Consider the following 18,559-nt stretch of genomic DNA (forward strand, 5'->3'; position numbering starts at 1 on the left):
GGGCATTACAATACAAGAAATATCACTTCCGTAAGGGAGAAAAACAGATAAAATGGCAGTCACAGGACCTGAATGATCTACTCATAAGTCAGCTGGTACTGAAAGTGAGGGCCAATGTTCATTAGAATATTTATTTTATAGCAGGTGAATCTCCAAGAATAGAGAGTTGAGAGCAATGCTGCCAACTACTTGATTACAAAAGTAAAGATATTTTTGATTCATATTATTTGCACTGCTTTTACAGCACCTTTTCCTCCATTCTACTACAGACTCATCTACTTAAGTGGGTCAGACATGAAGAGTTGTTGCTATAGTTTCCAGCTATGTTTATCCGTTGGTATAACAATCGCAGCATCTCACAACTTCAAAAATAAGAAAACCATTTTTATTTGGGAGATACTTTAAAGCATAGTCCTAGCCATGAATTGGCTCAGAAAAATAATTAACAAGAAAAGCCTGCTGTAAAAGTAGGTAAGAATAGGAGAATTAAAGTGACCAATTTATTGAATTTCCTGAACAAGAACGATTTAATAAAACACAAAGCAACCCAAGGTTAGTTTTCTCATGAGAAAAACCAAGAGAAACTCAGATACTCACAGGAACTGAAATTGAGATCAGTTTATTACCACCTTAGCACTGAGCAGAGTCAACTTGTTTCTTTGATCTAGAAAATGATTCAGGCATTGCTCATTTTGTGTGCTTGGTGTGGGAGAGGCCCAGAGTTCAACATCTTTCCTGGGCCTAATTAGCCATGTTCAAAATCAAAACTGAAACACCTGAATTTCAAGTGTGTTTTGTAATAAAGGTAAAACACTATTTTAAAGCAAAACTACAATAGGGTCAAATATAAAGCTTTTCATATCACAGACCTTTCTCACTTTCTATATTAGACTCATGAGAAAAACCAAGAGGAAGTGTTAGGAGATCAGAACCCTCACACTGCTAGCATCAGCTTTTTGATTAAAAAAATTGCTGGAAATTAAGTTTTGCTAAGACCATTAATTAACCGAAGTAAATCTATTATCATGATATCAAGAACAAAATAAAAATCCCCCCTCTTTTATCATTTTCTCTCTTTTTTCTGTCTCTTGTTTGGATGGTCTATTACATACATACACTATGCCTGTTAATAGGTGACAGTAACTTATTTACATAAGTTGTGTCAGCAGTTACTATATTCTTCAGAGAATCATATTAAGCCTCTGAGCTCAGACTTACAGGGTGGACTTTGAAGATAATAATTATTTTTGTTGCTTATCAGTAGGAAATAATAGCTTTTCTTAAACACCAGTCATTTGGTGACTCAGTTATTTATGGTCAATTATGTGCAATTAATGATTAAACCATTTCAAATGCAAAGGCTCTGGCTGAAAGAGGTCTGTTGCTGTTATTTCCTCAACTGAACCTCTAAGGAATCTGTGTCTGGCTCAACCAGATGTGTCAAAGACTTAAATAGACTTTAAGGGATTATAACTCTTTACATACCGGAAGACCCTTACATTCCCTAGGTTTTCTAGAATAAACAACCTCAGTTCTTTAAATTTTTCTCACACCTCTTTTTTAAAAATGTTTTATGACTTTCATACAGTTCTTTCCAAACCCTCCACAATGAGACATGGAACTCTGTAAAGGATCAGGTTAGTAGAGTGAGAGCCTTCTCTCGCAGCTCTTCTATTCAAACTCCTATATTGCAATTTAGAATTATTCTTACATTTAAAGTTGTATTTTTGTCATTATTTAATTTTAAAATCCAAACTCTAAATGCTTGTTTAGCCTCCTTATGTTTCTTGAATTATACTTAAGAGGTTGCTTTGATTATTCCTATTGCCTCTGCACCTAATTTATAGAAACTGTATTTTTCCTGGGTGACTTTGAATTTCATCATATTTGTTAAGACAAACAAGATCCAAAGTGGAGGTGTGCACATCCTCAGAGTGCTCAAGACAATCTACTACACTTCGGAAAGGAAAGATCCCAACATCTATTTGTTTTATCTAAAAATAAAGAAATGAATCTTTATTATTTACCACGCATATTTATACCGGCAGTCTCGTATAGTTCTCTGTCATCACGCGGTCAGTCATCCACATGCTCTGTGAGTTATCCTGAGAAGGTTGGTCTTGCCACTTGCTCCTTCATCCAGCATCAGTGTATTGCAGTTTTATATACTATAGAGCGTAATAGATGTGGTTAATTTTGTAAAAACAAATACTTTCAATAGAATCTATATAATACTTTGTACTGAGATGGGAGTAATAATGGAAAGTCTTTACCTTCTATCAAACTATTCAAGATATTTAGAGTTAAAAGCATTGCTCCTGGTTACACACTGCCTGGTTCTGCTATCACCAGCCATGTAACCCTGGGCAAAGTATTTATCATCCCTATGGTTTAGTTTCCTCATCTGTAAAATGGGAGCACACCTGTATCTACTGTGCTGGATTCTGAGGACAAAGTGAGTTAATATATATATACATATTACTATCAAAATAAGCACTACATAAGCACTAGTGGTTAATACTTAAAAGAATACTTAAATATCAAGATAAATGATACATTTTCCTCTGACAAAAATATAAGGGATCCAAATTTTCCTGTATTTTCTGTGAGTAGAACTTTCCTTTTAAGGTAAAGCTTGAGCAATAGTAAGTGAGAGTAATTCCATTCACCTTCCCCTTTAAGTGTACATGTGTTTTGAAAGAATTGCTTTGAAGAGAATGTTTTGAAAAGGATGTTTGAAAATATTTCCATCAGTATGTAAGGTTGTTGCAAAAAACTGTGTGTGTACTATTAAAATTCTAGTGTATACACACTTAAAAATTTGGGAAATACAATTTCCTATTTGTTTAAATATTCTCCAAATAGTGAATTTCAATGTGTATTAAACTAATCTGTTGTAAAAGTTAAAAAGGCAATGCCTTTAAATTAGTTTGCAAGAATTTTTGATAGCACAAAAAATGGAAATTTGCTAGTGAAATTTCAACAAAAACCTTTGCAGAACTGGTTGATGGGATTAAAAAAGAAAATGAGTACCTCAATAGCTAGAGCCAGCAGCAATGCATTTCTTCAATTTAAATGTAAATATCTTTTTGAAATATCTTTTCTAGCTATGACAGCTATTAAAATGTAGTTTAAAAATAAACTAAACTTAGAATGAGATCTTTGAATCACTATGTCACAGTGTTAAACCAAAATTTAAAAAAAAAGTAGCCCTGGCTGGTGTGGCTCAGTGGATTGAGCACCTACCTGTGAACCTAAAGGTCGCTGGTTTGATTCCAGGACAGGGTACCCGCCTGGGATGCAGGCCAGGTTCCAGGTTGGGGGCTTGTGATAGACAACCAATTGACGTTTCTCATGTACATTCATGTTTCTCTCTCTCTCTTTCTCCCTCCCTCACTCTCTCAAAAATAAATAAATTTTTTCAAAAACTAAAATAATAAAGTACCAGGTAATAAAGCATCGAGTGAGAGAAAAAAAAACTCTTATGCTATTAATAAAACACCATTAAATTGGCTATTTCATATTTTCAATTAGGGATTTCTATTTTACAATGCATACAATATTTAGCATAGGCAGTCACAAATATGTAATTTATACATGGATGTGCATGCTGAAACATTTTTAAGGATGATAAGGATGGGGTGCATATTCAAAAGCAAGATGTTAGTAAACTTTTACCATCACCATTCCTTGGTTTATTATCATCTAAGAATTTAGTTCCTTTTGTTCTCTTCCTTCTTCATTCAATAAATATTTGTTGAGTACCAAGTGTGTCCTGGGTATTGGGCTAGGCTCAGAGAGATAGAAATTAAAGATATACTCCCCAACCACAAACAGTAGTTTACATCACTTATGAAACATATAATAAGGAACTATTCCCACAACGAGAGTCCCCAGAATCACCTGCTTCTCAGCTCCTTCCCCTACCTCCACTCCCAGGCCTTTACCCAGATAATGATCTGCTGCGGATTGGGATTTGAATATAAAACTGGTCATTTGAACACCCACTTAGTTTTCATGTAGTTTAAATAAACCATTTATTACTTGTTTTCTCTTCTAGATATCTGCAAGGTACCTTTAATGCAATCATGTGGACATAAATTATTTCTGATTCAAGAGGCATTTCCCCTGCAAAGCACTGGGTTTTGGGGGGAAAGAGGGAGGAAAGATTCAAGGTACAAAGATGCACTGTGTTTTCAAGGAGATTTTATATCCATGCTAAAACATGACAAAATGAGAAATGAAAAAAAACACTTCAATTTTGTCCTTATGCTATGTGAATTTCTTTCACTATTGACTGTATTCCTCAGCACATTGCCTTTTTGACTACCTTACCCCTGTACTGTGTTTCTTCAAATCCCTTAACATACTATTTGAAAGTTTTACAGGCATATTATTTGGCTTCAACCACCTCTTTCAAATTTCATCTCGTTACTTGTAATTTCAACCTATGACTGGGATAAATTATTTTTAATTGCTACTTGTTTGAAGTGGAGGACAATCACATGTAAAACAGGTAGAGGAAAGTACTGCTGGAAACTAAGATCATAGAACTTAAAATTGCCTGCATGCCTAAAATAGAATCTCATACCATTTCCCTAAATAGCAAGAAAACGTGGTGATTTGAGGTATTCAAGGCAAGAAACAGGATCACATGACTTCCTGGGGTTTCATTTACTTTTAAACTCTGCAAATAAGCAAAGTTAAAGCTCTCGGTATTTGGAGGAATCTATATCTGTTTGACTTTTTAAAAGTGATTCTAACAGTTCAGAAATTTGGGGCATGGTATGAAAAGTCAAAATTACATACAAAAGTCTGTGATAATATAAAATTCAATTTAGAAAAACATAAGCAGCACATTAAGACAATAAAAAATATCTTCCTTTGAATTTTAACTAATACATACTTCTTGGGCTATCCCACCCACAGAAAAATGAAATTTTACTATAATAATTACTTCCTTGGAAAATCAAAAGAAAAATACGATCTGGACAAATTTCAGTATAATGTAGTGATTAAGAGCATGGCTTTAGAGGAAAACAGCCCAGGATTTGAGTTTTACTCTGCTGCTGACAGGCCCTGGACCCAGGCACATTTCCTAGCTCCCCAGCCTGTTTTCTCATTTATAAAAGTAGTTCCTACATCATAGGGCTCTTGTCCATATTAAGTGAGATAATCACAGAGGAAGAACACAATACATGGTCAAATTTAAATTATATATACGTACATAATATCTATGTTATATATATAAGGTACATACTCATTAAAATAGGCAGAATGATGGTCCCCCAAAGAAGCCCACATTGTAGTCCTTGGAACCTGTGAATATGTCACAGTATATGGCAAAGAATTCAGGTTGTGTGACCAACACAGGTGAACCTTGAGGGCATTATGATAAGTCAAAAGTTAAGACAAAGACAAATACCATATGTGGAATCTAAAAAAAAATGAGAACAAAAATGATCTCATAGATACAAAGAACAGATTACAGATTGTTATAGGGGTGGGAAGCTTGAAATGGGTGAGGGGGGTCAAAAGGTACAAACTTCCAGTTACAAAATGAATATATCATGGGATGTAAAGTTCAGTATGGTGACTATAGTTAATAATACTGCAGTATATATTTGAAACTTGCTAAGAGAATAGATCTTAAATTTTCTCACCACAAGAAAAATATTATAATTATGTGTGGTGAGGGATGTTAAATAGACTTATTATAGTGGTCATTTCACAACATGTGCTAGTTTTGAATCATTATGTTGTACACTTGAAATGAATATATTATGGCAGCTATGCCTCAATTTTTTAAATTATTTTGTTTTAAATTAATATTGCAGATGGAATTGAAATTGCTAATCAGCAGACTTTAAGATAGGAAGAATATCCTGGATTTTCCAGGCTGGCCCAAGGTAATCAATCACAAGGCTTCTTAACAGTGGAAGAGGCCCTGGCTGGTGTTGCTCAGTGGATTGAGCACGAGCTGGGAACCAAAGGGTCGCCGGTTTCGTATTCCCAGTGGGAGTACCTGCCTGGGTTGTGGGCCAGGTCCCCAAGAGAGGGTGCACAAGAGGCGACCACACATTGATGTTTCTCTCCCTCTCTTTCTCCTTCCCTTCCCCTCTCTCTAAAAGTAAACAAAATCTTTAAAAAAAAATTAAAGAAGGAGGCAATGGAACAGAGTCAGAAAGATGGAATTATGGAAGAATGGTCAGAGATGCAATATTGCTGGCTCTGAAGGTGGAGAAAGAGACCATGAGCCAAGGAGTGTGGGCAGCCTTTAGACGCTGGGAAAGGCAAGAGAATGAATTCACTCTAGAGCCTCCAAAAAACAGTACAGCCCAGCTGACACATTGAGTTTAGCTCAGGACACCATGTCATACTTCTAACTTAATGGAGCTGTAAGATAAGCCATATGTGTTGTGTTAAATGTCTAAGTTTGTGGTAATTTTTAGAGTAGCAGATAGAAAACAAACAAATCAGGAGCCCTACAAAGGTTGCAGTGTATGAGCAAAGGTGGGCATGTGGAGAATTATCTTTTTTACCGATGCCCCCAGTTTTGGAAACCATGCTAACTCACAAACTTTAAAATTTTTGTTTCTTTACAGAACTAGTTGCACGAACTTGACTTACCATACCCTAAGATTATCCTCCAAGCAACAGGAGTGCTACTGGCTAACAGCTTAGCCCCTAGTGGTTCCTTGATGGCAGCAGGTGACAATTACAGGAAATAAATTTTACTTAAGTACTGTTTAGTTTCTTATGATTTCTTATTTGTATCTAGATACCTGAGAGTATCATACAAATTAGTTATGAGTTGACAACACCTGAGTCTAAGTGGAGTGGCCCCGTCATCTCCCTGAGAGGTGAGGACAGAGGTTGTCAGTGGAGACAGGTCACACTTGCTGAGTGCTTCCTGCCTCTTCTCGGCTCTATCAGAAGTACATTATTTACATTGCACCACCATTATTCCTATTTTACAGACAAAGAAATAGAAGTTCGAAGAGATAAAATAACCCTACCCAGGTCACACAGCAGGAAAGTGGCAAGCGAAGTCTATTGGGTTTGAAGCCTATGATCTTTCTAGAGCATCACAGAGTATCCAATGGCAATGGGTGGTGCTGGGTGAAAGGCATCAGAGGTCAGGTGTAAAAGAGTTTACAAAGGCAAATATCTAAAGTACCTGGGAGGCAGCGCAGATGCTGAGTGTCAGAAGAGGTGAAAGTGAGGTGGTAAATGGCAACTGACATCAGTCTTCATGAGCGGTAAGAGGTGCATGCCCTCTCTAAGGGGAATGGCTGACAGCTGCTATCAGCTGATTGTTGCTATGTAAGATCACAGGCCTGATATTGCCAGATCTATCAATTTTTCAGTAAAAGCTAGCAGTATACATTTTAATGTGAAATGCCATAATTTCAAAATGCCAGGAACATATTCAGATTTTCTTAAAACACTGTGCTGGCCAAATAAGCCACATCTATCAGGTAAATCTGCCCTGTGGGCTAACTGCCAGTTTGAGACCCTGGGGATCAATACCGACCCAGGGAGAGGTCCGTAGTCATGCTAAAAGAGAAGCTGTGGATGGACTGGACTGGATTTTGATTGAGCTCCTCAAGTGAAGAGGTGCCCTAATTTTGAACAAGGGATGCTTATTCTAGGGCATTGAAGTACATCAAAGAAGGAAATATGACTCAACTTTTTCACGGAATCTTCTTAAAGAGAACTGTCTAACCAAAAATTAAAGCAATTCTAAACATATTAACCCACCCCTCCTCAATCCTTAACACAGCGCGGTACAGTGAATCAGTGGATGCTGTAGCCAGGTTGTTTACACTTGTTTCTGTTTGCACATGGGGTCTGGACACTTAGGAGCTGAATGACCTAAAGTAAGTTACTTAACATCTTTGTGTCTTTCTTCCTCTTCTGTAAAATAGGTGGGTTTTTTTTTTTTTTTTTAAAAATAGTGCTTATCTCATGGATTAAATGAGTTTATAACCATAAACTCTTAGAATAATACCTGGCATATACGTGTTTGTCAAATAAAATGAATAATGTGTACATGGATCTCTTGTTTTCTGTGAGAATGCTGGTCTCAAAGGCGTGTACACAATTCTGATTAGGTCTCTCCATTGAGTCAAACGTTCAGGTCTACTATTTGATTTCCTTTTTTTTTCTTACAAGCCAACAAGTTAGCCTGTTCCTTTTCCACAGATGCTGGAAGAAGACAAGAGATAGTCTGAGTCAGAGATGAAGAAGTTTTTTACTCAACACAATATAAAAAGCATATGCATCAGAATGTTTGAATCTTGCCTCAAAGTTCCATGGGGGTGATGCGAAGGGGCCCAAAGAGATGTCACACATGCAGTGGGAAAACAATGAGCATGGGGGAACCCACTAGCAGGCAGCAAGCTAAGCTTGCTCTGTCCCAGAGGGAGATGTTACTTCATCCCTCAAGATTGCTTGCTGCAAACACAACCATGAAGAATAGCTTAGGTAGAGAGTGGTGTGGTACTAATGTGGCTCTAATGGCTCTTGCCTTCTGGTATTCACTCCTTTGTGTAACTGCCTCCAGTTGACTGTGGGCTGGACTTCCTGACTCACTTCTAATTGAACAAAGCGCAGTGATGAGATTTTGCTTCCAAGATGAGGTTCTAAAGAGATCGTGGCTTCTGTCTTGGGCACCCTCTCCCTCACTCACTCTGAGGGAAGATAGCCGTCATGTTGTGAGTTGTCTTATGAGACCTGCTTGACAAGGAAAGGAAGTCTTTGGCCTACAGTCAGCAGGGACCCGAGACCTGCCCACAGCCACATGAATGAGCTCAGAGGCAGAATCTCCCCCATTCAAGCTTGAAGATGACTGCAGCCCTGGCCAACACCTTGACTGTAGCCTTGTCACTGACCCTGAGCCAGGGGCACCCCAGCTAAGCTGTGCCTAGATTCCTAATCCACAGTAACTGTCAGAAAATAAATGTTTGTTGTTTTAAGCCTCTGTTTTGGAGTAATCTGTTATGCAATAATAGATGACACAAGTGGTCAGGGCCTTGCATTCTTGGCATACTGAGCATAACACGCAGGGGCATGAAAGACTCATAGGTAAGTATCTCCCAGCAACGAGGTAAAGCTACCATCTCTGTAGGGAGGCAATGCCATTTTCCTAGAAGGCTGATATGCTTAGAGTCTAGTACCGAGAAAAGAGGCAGGGGATGAGATTGGAAACCAGAATTTGGAAGGAAGTTCTTAGCTGGAACTAGTCTTAGCAATCTTGGGGCTAGTTTCTGAAGAATTTTGCTTGCTTGAGGACATAGCGCAGGTAGAAAGAAAGTGGCTTGTGCTTCGTGTTTGCAGTGGGAAGCAAGGTAGGGAGGAATCCTTTTATATTGCCAAATACTGAAATGCCTATACGGCATTTAGTGAACCACATTATATAGTTGTATATTACTTCCTGTACTTATTTGCCTTCAGTTCATCTGGAGCCCTTTGTAAACTTTTGTTTAAATATTTTCCCTGGTCTCCTTTGTACTCCAGGGAATTATGAGTCAAATACTTGTTCCACAACATTAAAAGGGAAGGAATGTTAAGACTATGGGGATCATTTCTATAGTTTGTTACTAAAAAGGGAAGCAATGCCCCCTGGAGGCCAGCGTGGCAATGCTCAGAGACACCTCCAAAGGTAGAAGAAGCTAGAGTAGATAAGGGAGATGCCAAAGTTCCTTATAAATGCTAAAAGTTAAATTAAATAAAAAAATATCTTTGATTGAAAGCCTTTAGGAAATTGGCATAGAAAATTTGAAGCTATGTGTGCTACTGGATGTTAAGCAGACATCATGGTGATCATGTGACCATATACACAAATATTGAGGCATTACGTTGTGTATCTGAGATTTAATGTTATATGTCAATTATATTTTGATTTTTAAAAAGCTGTTCATTCTAGTAACTAAAAAATAAATAGAAAATAAAGAAATTAGTATGGAAGGTTTTTTTTCCTTAATGCAATAAAGAGCTTTTTTCTTTTTTTTTTTCAGAGAAAATCAACTTTATACATAATGAAGGGCAGGACAGACAGTACTGTTGTCGTTCAGAACATGGGCTTTGGAGTATAACAGGGTTTCCTTTTGTTAATTGTGCATCTGTTCTGCAAATTGATAAATCTGCCTGAGCCTATTTCCGTAATCTGTAAAACACGGATAATGTCTTACTGGATTATAGTGAGGATTAAATGAGATTATGTATATAATGTGCTTAGCACTTGGTAAGCACTTGGTATTTGAAAGTTGCTGCTATTATTTTTAACTATTAATACTTCTACTACTATGTTAATGAAATAAGTGTGTTCCAGGTAACCACAACTACTTACTATGATATTCTACATGCTTGTATCAGAATTTTCAGGTAAGAATTTAAGGAAGACAAAAATTAGAATAAATACAGGAAAGTAAGACTCAATGGACAAGAAAACCCAATAATATTTGCATAGGTATGTGCAAAACATAATCTTTGAAATCTTTCAATACAATATATAGAGAGTTGTCACAAAAACATAATTAACATCGCCAGTCTATTGGATAATTTAGAGAAAGGAGATGAAAAAGCAGTATAACAAGTATTATCAAATGGCCTACTTATTAAATACAAAATAAAATAAATTTGATTTTATATACCTTTTAAAATTTCAATTGAAAGTGAAAAACGAAGGCTATTGGGGAAGACACAGGAAGAAGACATTGACCCTAGAACACAACACACACCTCACTGTGCCTCTTACCAGCTGTGAGTGCAGATAGGCGACCCTCCATGTCCCTCAGTTTCCTATCTGTACACACCAGACAGTAACAGCACTCCAGATTCATCGTGAAGATTAAATGAGAAAAGAGATGAGCACAATATTCATCTCTTAGCAAAAGGTCTAGTCATCCTTTTGTCATTATCTGCATCATTGTTGCTGATGTACGGATGCTATTATAGGAAGAATTGGAAAGGGGGCTAGTACTTCAGGAGATTCCTCAGAGCAATATAGACTTCAATCTGTTTTTCCCATTTGTGGGAGGAAATTTAAAGGGAAAAATATTACCTGATTTTTTAAGAGTTTATAGCAATGCTCATTATGACCTTCAAAATTTGGGAACAACCTAATACACAGAGATGAAAGACAGATTAAGTAAACAAAGTATAGTGATACAGGATACTATATACAAAAGGAATATCTAAAAATCATAGTTTTACTATGTATCAGCAAACACCAGATCAAATATATAATGGAAAAATATCTCATTTATAATACCACAACTATAAAATACCTAGAAATAAAATCAATTTAAGAAATGTTCAAAATTTGTTTAAACAAACTATAATGTTTTACTGACAGACATACAAAAATCTTTGTAAATGAAGAGACATGGATAAGAGGCCTCAATATTATTTATTAATTATTATTGGTTTTTTATCCTCACCTGAGGGCATTTTTTTCAATTCTTTTAGAGAGAAAGAAAAAGGAAGGGGAAGATCAATGTGAAAGAAATATATCTGTTGGTTGTCTCACACATCTCACACACCCTGATCAGGAATTGAACCTGCAACCCTTTGGTCAGGGGACAAGGCTCCAACCAATTGAGCCACACCAGCCACATCAGTATTTTTTTAAAAGCCATTTCCCCCCATACTGATCTGTAAATTAAATGCAATTTTATAAAAATTCCAATAGAATTTTTTAAGATTAAAACTTAATTCTCTAGTTTATCTGGAAGAGTAAATGTTTGAAAATAGCCAAGAAAGTTAAAAAAAAAAAAACATAACAAAATAAGACTTAGCCTAAGAGACACTAAAAAGAACTATAAAGTTATGTAGTAAATGGGGTAGTGTGATAACGATCAGGAAAAGACAAATAGATAAAGAGTAAAACCAAATCCAGAAAATAACCCAGGTTCATACTTACAGGATTTCCATACATGTTTAAGGTGGCATTTCAAATCAGTGGGGGAAGACTAGATCATTTAATATAAACAGCACAAGGATAACTGGCTTAATTACCCATAAATTATGAGCACTTTAAAGACCTCAATGTAAAAAAACCCCCAAAACAATAAAACTATTCATAAAACAATGTAGAAAATTATCTTTCCATACCGAGTAGGGAAAAAAACTCCTTAGCCTGGCACAAAAACCTAGAAACTATGATGGATTGATTATATTACATAGACATTAAACACTTTTGTACAGAGCCCTGCCTTCCTTTTCTTCATCCTTCTCCCCTAGGAATCAAGGGAGCATAGGGTGGGAGATAGGAATTGGAAGACAAGAAGAGGGAGTAAAGTATGGGCACCCTGAGTCTTTTGCCACACTTTGCTTTGATCCTGGGCATTGCTCCCTGCTCAAATGGGTGCAGTGAATTTCCCACTTGGTTTTGATAGGTTTTTAAAATGTATTCCCAGCTCCTAGTATTTCTATTTTTAAATAATTTAAATGAAATAGAAACTCATTTTTATCCTTCACCAAACATCAACATAACTTCCAAATAGCAAGAGAGACCAGAGTTAAAAGGTAACACACACACTAAATATTTGCTACACAGGCAACAAAGAGGTATAGTCCTAAAATATTGAGAGTTCTTTTAAAACAATAAGAAAAAGAAAATAAGCAAACAAGAAAAACAGGCCAAGGATATGACTAGATAATCCATTGATAAAAAATACAAAATGCCAGTAAATGAGTAAGTATATGTTCAACTTCACTACTGAACAGAGAAATACAAATTAAAGCAAAGTGTTTTCCTTTTACCTATTAGCAGTGGTATACCAAGGGGGTACGGGCAATGTGAGTAGTCAGTGGGAAGGAGAGCAGGCAATAAGGGGGTGTACTGTCTTTAGAGAATTAAAAAAATATATTTATCACCATGCTCCAGCGATTCCAAACTATATTACTGGTAAAATATCCTTCCCAGGGGCAGCTGCTCCCACTCCTCTCACCTCAGCAGGCCCCTGCCTGTCAGAATTGCAAAAATGTAAAAGACTGATGATAGCATCCCATGTTAGTGAAATATGAGGTCCGCCCATACACTATTGGTGGAAGCATACAGGTTTAGGGGATGGCAAATTGGAAGGACTTAACATTTTAAATGTGTTTCCTTTGACCCAGTAATTCTACTTGTTGTAATCTAGAGTACTGAAATATGAGGTCTGTCCAGAAAGTATGCAGCCATGTACTATGAAAAATAGAGACATTCATTGAGAAAACACAAGACACAAGAAACATTGTGTAGAGGACAATGATGCTTTATTCCCCTTCAAAGTAGGCACCTTGGGACCTCATACAGTTCTCCCAATCGCCATGAGCTGCCCCGCCATATTTTCCTGAATCTCACAGAAAAAATCTCTTCCCTTTCAAACATGATTTTAGTTTTGGGGAAAGCCAGAAGTCACAGGGCACCAGATCTGGGCTATCAGGTAGCAGGTGGGGCTGAGTCACCTGAGACATCTGATGCTTCACCAAAAAACTTCACAAGATGAAGTGAGCATGAGCATTGTCATGATGAAGCTGCCGATCACCTGCAATCTCCCGAATCATCTGACTGGTGGCCACAGAGAAATATTCAAGTTTAACACGAAATTTGACGCAGATTCATTGCTCTACTCACTCAGTTACTTTGAATGAGATGGTCACATAGTACACATGCTCACTCAATGGCATCTACCCCTACCCCCCACTGACTAGTACAGTGAAGTCGTCATTGTTCATGCATGTGCATTCCATCCACTCTCCTTGGTTGCCAGGTTACATCAATGTCGCATACACCATTCTCATTATATTAACAATGGTTGGACTTTTTCTGGCAGAACTCATATTCTTAAATGAGCCAAAAGATGTATGTACAAAAAAGTCACATAAAATTTGTTAAGGGGACAATTGGAGCACAACCTAAATTTCAACCACTAGGGAGTGGGTAAATAAATCATGGTACATGGCAGAATTGGGAGGTCAAACTAGATAATTCCTCAAAATCTCTTACGAATCTTCCAATTGTAGGCCAATTCATCCCAGACATTGCCCTTATCTATGGTCTGTGTCTTTCTGCTCTGGTCTGTTGCACACTTATTTGTTATAGACACCAAAAGAGGGCAGCTGAAGCCACAGTAGTTTGTGGATTCAAGGATCCTGGCTCCCAACCCTCTGTCACTTTCATCTCTAAATAATATGTATCTGTCAAGTGCCTCCTACTTCAGGGCCTGATCTAATAGAGAAATCTAGAATTATTCAAGCTACACTTTAAAATCAGTCCCACTATCCCTAAATCCCCATAAATTAATGAATTAAAATGAACGGTATGTTCATTTTACATGAGAAAACTATGGCTTAGAAAAGTTAAATGATTTCTATAACTTGTAAGTGGTAGAGCGAAGACTCTAAGTCCAGAATGTGGGAGCACATGTTCAATAAAGATACTGTTGCTTTTTAAAATCTTTTTGTAGATGTCAAATTACATTAAATATCCAGTTTTTTGTAAAAATGCTTTATGCTTGATTTGGAATTATACCTGGCATTTGAATCATCAAACTAATAAATGATTCAAAGTGATTAATATTAGATGGATATTTTAAAAATCTTTTACTTTAAGTTGGCAATATTCATGCACTATACCCTGTTGAAATAACAAAGCAAAAATAACTAGTGATCTAATTCTAGTTACTGCAGGTGGCTAGAGACTCTCTGCTTTACTGGCAAGAAGCTAATGATAGCAAAGAAAGCAAAGTCCTTCCGTCTCAGAGATAAACACAGAGGTGAAGAAAATATGCATTGTTTGGTCACTGCTTCTTCTGCACATCCTTAAAGTGGAACCAAATTTAGCTTTTACTGATGCTACCTCCAGTTCAACTATTTTTAATTTTCTAATTTCTGAAGTGAAGAAGGATGAGGTTAGCAAACTGAAGCATTATCTTAATTGTTTTTAAAAATATTTTAGAAACTGTGCTATTTTCAGACTCTGTTAACTTAATAATAGTAGAAAACTCACAGTGAGTAAGCAGGTCAAGAACCTGAGAAGACTGATGATAAAACTAAAACATTAAGCACAAGCACTCTTATTTAACAGATTGCACACACGTGCCAAGTGTGGTGAATATTCATGGTTCACTGGGCTGTATTGTATGCCAGACACTTCAAAGAACATTCCAGAGAGATGATCTGGCTTACTGGAAGTTTAAAGGCTCAAACCCCATATTATGTCCTTTTTTTTTTTTTTTTTTTTTTTTTTTAAGTTTTGCCCTGACCATTGTGGCTCAGTTGGTTGGGCAAAATTCTGCAACGTGAAAGGTTGCTGGTTTGATTCCTAGTCAGGGTGCACACCTGGGTTTTAGGTTTGGTACCTAATTGGGGCATGTGTGAGGAGCAGCTGATTAATGTTTCTCTCCCTTCCCCTTCTCTAAAAATAAATAAAATCTTTAAAAAATAAACTTAAAAAGTTTTATTATGAAATATTTAAACTTTTTTTCAGGAAAAGGAATCTAAGCAGATCAATGACATACATTTTTTAAAAATGGGGGAAAAAAAACCCAGGAGAAAAAAAGAAATGAGCAGTTCCCTGAGATCTAAAAGATCTAATAAGCAAAAGCATTGTGCAGGTCTGATTTGAATAAATCAACTATAAAAAGACATTTTTGCGATATCAAGGAAATTTGTTTATAGAATTGATATTAGATGTTAGCAATAAATTGTCACTTTTTAAATGTTTTTTTAGTAAGAAAATGATATTTTAGAAATGGATCCTTAATATATGAAGAGACAAAATTACATATTTGTAATTTGCTTTTAAATATTTTAGCAAAGGAAGAAAAAAGTGACAGATAAAATAAATGTCAGCAAATTTAACAATCACTGAGTAATTGAGTAATTCCCAAAGTAAGGGGAATTTATTGTACTCTTTTTACAGAAGTTTAAATTTTTAACCAGTTTTAGAAAATACCCACAATTTTAAATTGGGAGTGGTGTTATGGTTATAACTCTAGACTTTCTAGAGCTGTGAAGTGTTTGTTATGGATAATCATGAACTATTTAAATAATTCTTACAGATGAAGTTAGTTTTAATCTCTTTTATTTGCATTGTGGTTTTGGTAAACTCTTTGCCAAGAGGGAAACATACCCTGAAGTCACCACAAACCTCCATTTGCCAAAATTCCTCTGAATGGCATCCGTGGTTCCACTCTTGATCTTCTCTAGTCATTCTCCACATGCTAGCTGGAGTTATAATTAAAACCATAATTCCAGTCATGTCATTTTCTGCTTAAAACCCTTCAGTGAATTCCAATTTCTGGAATAAAATCAAAAGCTCTAACATGGCTCCTACAACCCTATGTGAGGTAGTCCCTGTGACTCTTCTGCCTGTCACTCGCTGTGCTCCCACCTTGCTGGCTTCTTTCAGCCCTTCAGTTGCCAAGGTCTGTCCTGGCCGATGACCTTCCCTGAGCTGGTCACTCCTCTTCATAGTACACTGCTCCCAAGCCATTGTTTTCTCCCTCATGGAAACAGTTTTCTCTTTTAGCAATTTTCACAATTTACTTGAGTTTGTTTTGTGCCTTTTCCCCCCACTCTTCTCTAGGTGTATTCTGTTTATCACTGTACAGACAACAATATTCAATTTGTATTGAATCAGTTAAGAAATATTTCTTCCCAACCTTCCAGTCCCACAGGTATCAGATGAATATTAGAATTTAGTTTTAAAATGCTGGAAAGAAGGAATTTGGTGAATATTATCCAAAAAGTTGGCTTATACTTCAGAGGAATTAGGGTTGAGGAAGCAGAGGGCATTTGAGAGGAGAAACATCAGAGTGTATCACATGATGATTAGGTTGCAGAGCAAAACTTTACAAAAAGGAGATGTCAACCCACTGTGATTCTTGGTGTGTCTGAATTCATGAACTCACAATTTTCTCTGATGCCTTTTCCACTCAGTCAGTGCCCCGACTTCCGTCTTAGCCCTCTGTTGTGCAATGAAGCACAGCCCTCACCAGTGGGAGGGATCAGGGAATGAGATTTGGACAACTGACCGGGATCTCTCACACCCATGCCAGGGAGAAGATATTGGCAGAATACATGCAAATGTGTATACATCCACAATCACACAGACTTTTTAGCACACTCATCTAAAAATGGAGAACTCAATCATACAAAATTTGGAAAAGATAACATTTGAGCTAATAGATTTATATATAACCGTACACCCTATGATTATGGTGCGTACAATGTGCCAGGCACTGTTTTAAGTGGCTTAGATCTGCTTATTAAAGAATTAAAGAGTACACATCCTAGAAAAAATATTTAGAATATTTGTAAAAGTGATTATGTACTAGGTCATAAAGCAAGTCTCAACAAATAATGAAAATTCGATAGCTATAGATCTCACCATATGTAGTAAAAGGACCAAAACAAGTTAAGACAGCATGTTGCCTAACAAAGGCCAGAAGAGGCAGGGAGGGAGAGGAGATAGGTGAAGCGAAGAAGTTTTAGCTCTACCTAAAATATTTTATTTGAGAGGAAGGAAAGAAGGAAAGAAATAAATTCTCTTACATGGTCCAGAAAAAATAATCTGCATATGTGATATAGAGAAACAAGGATAAGCGGATGTGGTTAAAATATTAACACCTGGAAAACTGAAGGGTGTATGGGAACTCTTTGTAATATATATTCAATTTTCCTAAGTCTGAAAATAAGTCAAAAAATTTAAAAGACAGCAATTATAGCAATCTCAATTTAAGGGTAAATGAGTGTTACATTATTTTCTTTACATTTTAAGTATTTCATAATTAAAAGATAAAAAGAAAGAAAATCAAGAGCAGCAAATCATTTATGAGGAACCCCTAGGGTAAGAAGAGATGAGGCTGCTTTCACCCACACAGGCTGCTTCTGAGTGGACTGAAACAAGTTGCTCGCAGGGGCTCTGTAAACTGAGCGGGCTGAGGGCTAGTCTCCACTCGCCCCAGCAGCCAGTGGCCAGGTTCAGGAAACAACCGCCTAACGCCTGGGCCCTGACTCCACATCTTACTTATCTACATTTGGCAGTTTTTCTGTGACAGAATGAATAGATTGATAAACATTAAAATACACATAATAGGGAGAGGAACTGAGTGAAAAAGGAGAAGGGATTAAGAAGTACAAATTGGCAGTTACAAAATAATCACAGGGATGTGAAGTACAGCGTAGGGAATGTAGTCAATAATATTGTACTAATTATGTATGGTGTCACATGGGTACTAGACTTATTGGGGGGATCACTTTGTAAGTTATATAAGTGTCTAATCACTATGCTGTACATCTGAAAGTAATATAATACTGAATGCTAACTGTAATTGAAAACTATTTTTATTAAAAAAACACATTAAATTATTTACCCATTATTCAGTTTCTGTGCACGTATGCTAACATCATTCAGTCAGTATTTATAGGATGCTCACTGTAAACAAACCGCTGCTCTGGATGCACTAGAAAAGTATAAAAATAAATAGAAGACATGGCCAATTGCTCATCCACACCCACAATCTGAGAGAGAAAGGAAAGGCAGAGAAAGTGTGCCAGAGTT

General features: G+C 36.7%; 1 protein-coding gene across 9 annotated transcripts in view; it reads right to left on the reverse strand.

The window, feature by feature from the left end:
• The window catches only part of SGK3 (serum/glucocorticoid regulated kinase family member 3), a 155,144-nt gene that overhangs the window by 124,169 nt on the left and 12,416 nt on the right, over positions 1–18,559 (reverse strand). For all 9 annotated transcript variants that reach the window (XM_071222243.1, XM_071222240.1, XM_071222244.1 and 6 more), the window contains one exon: positions 2,028–2,168. The gene's annotated coding sequence lies outside the window, so the exon portion shown is untranslated. The remainder of the gene's footprint in view (positions 1–2,027; positions 2,169–18,559) is intronic.

The sequence above is a fragment of the Desmodus rotundus genome, chromosome 8 (genome assembly GCF_022682495.2).
Source record: "Desmodus rotundus isolate HL8 chromosome 8, HLdesRot8A.1, whole genome shotgun sequence".
Lineage (NCBI taxonomy): Eukaryota > Metazoa > Chordata > Mammalia > Chiroptera > Phyllostomidae > Desmodus > Desmodus rotundus.